This window comes from Tiliqua scincoides, chromosome 6 (genome assembly GCF_035046505.1).
Source record: "Tiliqua scincoides isolate rTilSci1 chromosome 6, rTilSci1.hap2, whole genome shotgun sequence".
Classification (NCBI taxonomy): domain Eukaryota; kingdom Metazoa; phylum Chordata; class Lepidosauria; order Squamata; family Scincidae; genus Tiliqua; species Tiliqua scincoides.
In genome coordinates, this window is record NC_089826.1 from 38,119,850 (window position 1) to 38,125,099 (window position 5,250).

Below are 5,250 nucleotides of genomic sequence, written 5' to 3' on the forward strand. Positions count from 1 at the left end.
TCCTCTTCAGTCATCAGGAGGGGCCCTGTTGGTTGTGCCACCATTGAAAGAGGTGAGAGGGGTGGCAGCCAGAAACAGGGCTTTCTTGGTGGTGGCTCCTGTACTGTGGAATTCCCTCCCCTTTGAGGTTCGAACAGCAACTTCTCTGTTAACTTTCTTATTCCAAAAAGCATTTGATGCCTGAGAGGGCATGATGGCTGCTTTTTAAATAATTGCTTTTATACTGCTTGTTTTAACACTGCTGGCCTTGCTGTTTTACTATTTATTTTATTATTGTGTTTTATAATTTTATGTATTTTTAAGTATTTTATGGTTTTTAAGTGCTGTTAGCCGCCTTGGGTGCCCTTCGGTGAGAAAGGCAGATTACAAGTCCAATAAATTAGTAATAATAATAAATAAACCAGGGGCCTTCTGCATAGAATGGTTGGCAGCCTTCAGTCTCAAAAGACTATGGTATAAGCCTACAGCACCTGGTATTCCCAAGCGGTCTCCCATCCAAGTACTAACCAGGTCTGACCCTGCTTAGCTTCCAAGATCAGACATGATCGGGCATGTGCAGGGTAACAGTTGCTGCATATATGCAACATATATATGGACAGTCAATCTCAAAATTGTAAGGCCAACACTTGCTCATTGAATCAAATAAGATCTACTTCCTATTTAATCCGGAAAAGGAAGAACAATGCCAGCCAGATGTCACCAGCTCAAAATGTCCCTGAGTTAGGAAATCTAACTAGTTAGATTTAGTTAGACCCTGAGTTAGGAAATCTGATCTTCCACAGACCTCCCAAGGACTGGAAGTAGAAACTGCCCTTTCGTTTTGCAATTATCTGTGTGACTGGCCAATCCACTGAGTGGGGTAGTACCAGTCCACAGGACAGAAGCAACAAAATAACTAATTTCACAGAGGGAGTAAAAGACCAGGAATTTCTTTGAGCTGAGAACATCCTGCAGTTAATTGCTCACATAAGAAGAATAAACTGGTGGTGCTGTAATTGAATTTTCATGGAAATAAACAGGTGGCAGATTTACTATGGCAGTGGGGATAGCAGGGGGTGAAATGCTTCAGCCATATTAACCTGTTTAATTTAATAGCCTCTATATTACTAGCCAAAAAAAAAAGAAAAAAAAAACTGTGTTGCTAGTTTGATGAGCTGAATGCCAAATGTAAATAACTTCAATTACTCCTGGATGCCAGTCTGCTGGATAAGAATAAGGCATTGTGCCAGGTTCTATCCAGTTGTCATGTTTATTAATTAGATTGCAGGAAGTTTGAGAAACAAAAGTTTCGGTTCATCAAGAGAGACACAACACATCAAGTCAGATATAGGAGTTAACTGGCAAACCTCCCTACAAACCCTAGGTCTGAGCATTTTATGATACTTTTAAGGTAAAATACTGATACAGTAGCTTTGCATTAGGTTGCCCCCTAGTGGATCAACAGTGCCAAGACATCTGCAGTGAAGATTGCCTACTTGTCCAGCCAGTGTTTTTATAAAGCTGGTGCATCTACCATCAGCTGTGGTTACTTCTTATGCTACATTTCTCAAGCCAGTGAAACAAAAGAGTTTCCCATATAAGGACAGTCTTCAGATAGGCTGCCATACTGCCAAACTAAAGGCTTTTTCCCTTTAAAATCACTGGCATGGCCACCAAGACACAAGGTGGGGCAGGAGATAGGAAGAAGCCGTCCCAAGTGAGTCATCAATCAAGGAGAGGGAGAAAGAATCTCATGTCTTTACCAAAACAAAAAGTGAGCTGGCAGCAGAGCTGGCCTATCCATGAAACCAACCGAAGTGGTGGCCTCAGGAGCTGATCAGTGGGAGCACTAATCTCTGTCTACTACCTACTTGCCTCGATCACCCCTCTTTCCACTCCCTGCATTGGAAAAGGAGGAGAGGGATGGAATGGAAGGAAGAGGAAATGTGGAAGTGAGGTGAGTGCTGAGCTACTACAACATTGAAGAGTGGGAGGAGCAGAGGCTGGTGGATCACCAGGTAAGGGGGGGCAGCACCTGGTAAGGATGTCTTTGGCCAGCACTGGGTGGCAACTATGTAGGTTTTGCTCAATTTGAAGCATTCAAGTACATGAGTTTCCTGAAGTGGGGCCTGGTGATGTAATAAAGAAGGGCCTGATGATGCAATCAGACTATCGAATCTTTTGTAATGGAAAAGGCAGAGGTAGGTCCTTTGTCGCCACTTTGCAAGTACTTGTGTCACTCATAAAGTCTCATGGAATTTTCATGTATTTATCTGGAATGCATGCAATTCTCTGACCAGTTTCAGAATGAGGGATGCTGCAACTGCAAAAGTTGTTCTCACAAATAAAAAACATCAAGGTGTATTAGCAGTTTGATGTGTTCTGACATTCGTATGTCTGAATATCCTAACTCTTGATTAGTCAAGATGTTCTCTGTGACTGTAGTTAGAAAAACAAACAGGACGTTAAGTGAAGCTGTTGTCTCAGGAGGCAAGCCAAAAAGAAGGCATATGCTGCCTCCCACCTCCAACAAGCACCTCCTCACCTGTCCTCTGACCACCCTCATTACATCTCCCTTTTCTCTCCCCCCCCCCCCATACACTCTTTGGTGCAGTGCTTTCTAGGCACTATTGTTGCTTCTAGTTTTCTAGAAGAGGAAAAGAATAGTGAGTAACATTTCCTGGAAGCACTCTCATCTACTTCCTCCTCCAGGAAGAGGAGGGGAGTGGAGCTAACTGCTACAGCTGTGGGGGGGAAGCAGGGGAGGCCTGGCTTTCCTTCTCTGGAGCCCCTTTCAAAGTCTGTTCCTGTGCAGCCATGGAAAGGGCATCCAACAAGGATCAGAAGCTCCTGACAGCATCTTCCCTCTTCCCTCACTGAGAGCCTCTTTTATACCCTGCAAGGAGATCATTGTGGACTTTGGCAGGAGCTAGATAAAGAAGGGAAGCTGCTGCCAGCAGTCTGTGATTTACGTGGGCAAAACGGGACCATTCTTATTATATGGAAATGCACAGATTCCATTCTGGCATTAAAATGGTCATATGCATAAAATAAAGGGAGATGGTTTTAATTTCCCTAGGCTAGATCTGCATAGTTAACCTGCGCAGTCAAACATACCCCACCAGGCATGTATTGTAGCTTTACTAGGTTCTACTCTCAGGCAAGCAGCCCAAGCAGGGCCCGATGTTAGCCCCAGCGTAGCCACTTAACACAGCTGCTCAGCAGCATTTGGACACAGTACAGGCCTGCCCTAAGCCCATTCGTCTTTTCTGCTCAGGTACTATAATCACATCATGAAGGACAATTGCAAATGAAAGTTGAGGAACTTAAATCCGTCAGTGCAAATGTGATTGTGTTATGATTTGAATTAACAAGAAATATGGGTAGTTCTGCAGTTTGGCAGTGTACTGCATTTATGATCAGTTTAGTGCTTTAACAATCAGGTGTGACCTTGTCAGCTATTCAAGAGCCAATACTTGACCACTAAGGGTTGTCGGCACATGCATATACTGATTTGCTCTTCACCATTTCTCCCTGAAATCCACACCAATAACGGCCCAGCGTCCCTTGCCAACAAGCCCTTCTGGATGTGGAAGCTACGAGCAATGAACCCCACCCCAATAAAATAACCCCAAGAAACCCAACCCCAAGAAACATGTTAGTCAGCTAGGGAGAAAGTCCTTTTCCTTGTCACTCAACTAGTACCTGCCTCCACTTTCTGCAAGAGGTTGTCCTTCTACCCACATGTGAATCGTACTCTATATATACCCTAATATATCAATTAAACTTATCAGATTAATAAAACAATGAGAGTTCTAAGTGAACCTGTCATTCCAGATTGGGCAGTTCATACAAAATACAGCAACTCCAAGCAACCACTTCCAGCAGCTTCCGGAGTAGGAAAGGTTCCGGAAAAGTCCCTTAGGATGCATTCCCATACCCTTTCAACCTTCTGGCAAGAGTACTGGCAATACAGTACTGCTCTACAAACCGTAGGGGTTACAGGCTGTACCAATGATGCCACCTTGTGGTCAGGCATGGCATAAGAACATGGAGCAAGCCCAGAATGTCCACAGACAAGATCCAATTTCCTTTCTTTCGGAGCAAGGATTCTTCCTCTGGGGATATTCAGGTGATTTCCTAAAGTGGTCATTCAAAACATGTGTATATTAATATGTAATCAAGAAGGCAGATTTTCACATTGTTGAATTGTACAAGTACAATCCGTGTAAATTTAACAACAGCAATAATTTAATGCATATTTTAAAATTCCTGTCTGAGTAATGATTGAAGTTAAAACATTGGCACAGGTAAAACAATGAACAGCCTGCTTTGTTCTGCAGCTGGAACTCCAAATCCAGAATTAATCCCTATTTGGGGGGGGGGGGGGAACATCCATTTTTTTAAATTTGTATTTTTTTTGCCATCTCTCAGTTGGATGTAGTCAGTTTATTTATCTATCCAATATTTCAGTTTCAAAGTCCATTTGCTTAGAACCAAAATAAGATGCCAAACCATGCCGTGGTGTTCAGTCCACCAAATGTGTGTGTGAGGAAGGAGGACTAGCATTTAACTACAAACATTCCCATTCTTCACAATCACTTAGTGGTGGCAAGGCTTTGGGGGTGCAATGGAGACATGCGCAGGGCTTGCCAGTGTATTCACACTGCCCTCCCCCATGCACCCCTGTACATCTTGGGTATAACACAATCTGAGGGCCCAATTCTATCCAACTTTCCAGCACCCATGCAATTGCAATGCAGCCCTGAGGTAAGGGCACAAATGTTCCTTTACCTTGAGGAGGCCTCTGTGACTATCCCCACCACCACCACAGGATGCAGCATATACCCTGTTGGCATGGCTGCTGGGAAGTTGGATAGGATCGGGCCCTGAGATACCCTTGCTCCCACCTCAAACTCTGAGAGACAAAGACAAGTTTTAATCACCATCCCAGGACTGTGTTGGAATTCACCCTTTTTGTATTTTTCACATACATGGCATTTGTGTGTCAAAACAAGGAATCCTGAGACAGCCACAGCAAGGCATCTCCACACACAGAATACCGAGAGAGACATGATATTGTCCAGAGGTCCTTGCAAAATAGAATCTTTTGCCTCCTTATATTTTCTGTGCATCATAATGAAAGCCATTGTGCCAGCACATAATAAATCCCCATCTCCACATGTCTGCAGAAGCCCGTTTTCAGGCTTCCAAATGCATCTAGTTATTACCAATTCTAAAACTATAGCGCCAATCTCAGTAGAAGCCATG

The 5,250-nt window shown here is 43.6% G+C and overlaps 1 pseudogene; it reads right to left on the reverse strand.

The window, feature by feature from the left end:
* Window positions 1-458: 458 nt before the first annotated feature.
* Window positions 459-578, reverse strand: LOC136656762 (5S ribosomal RNA; annotated as a pseudogene).
* Window positions 579-5,250: the final 4,672 nt, after the last annotated feature.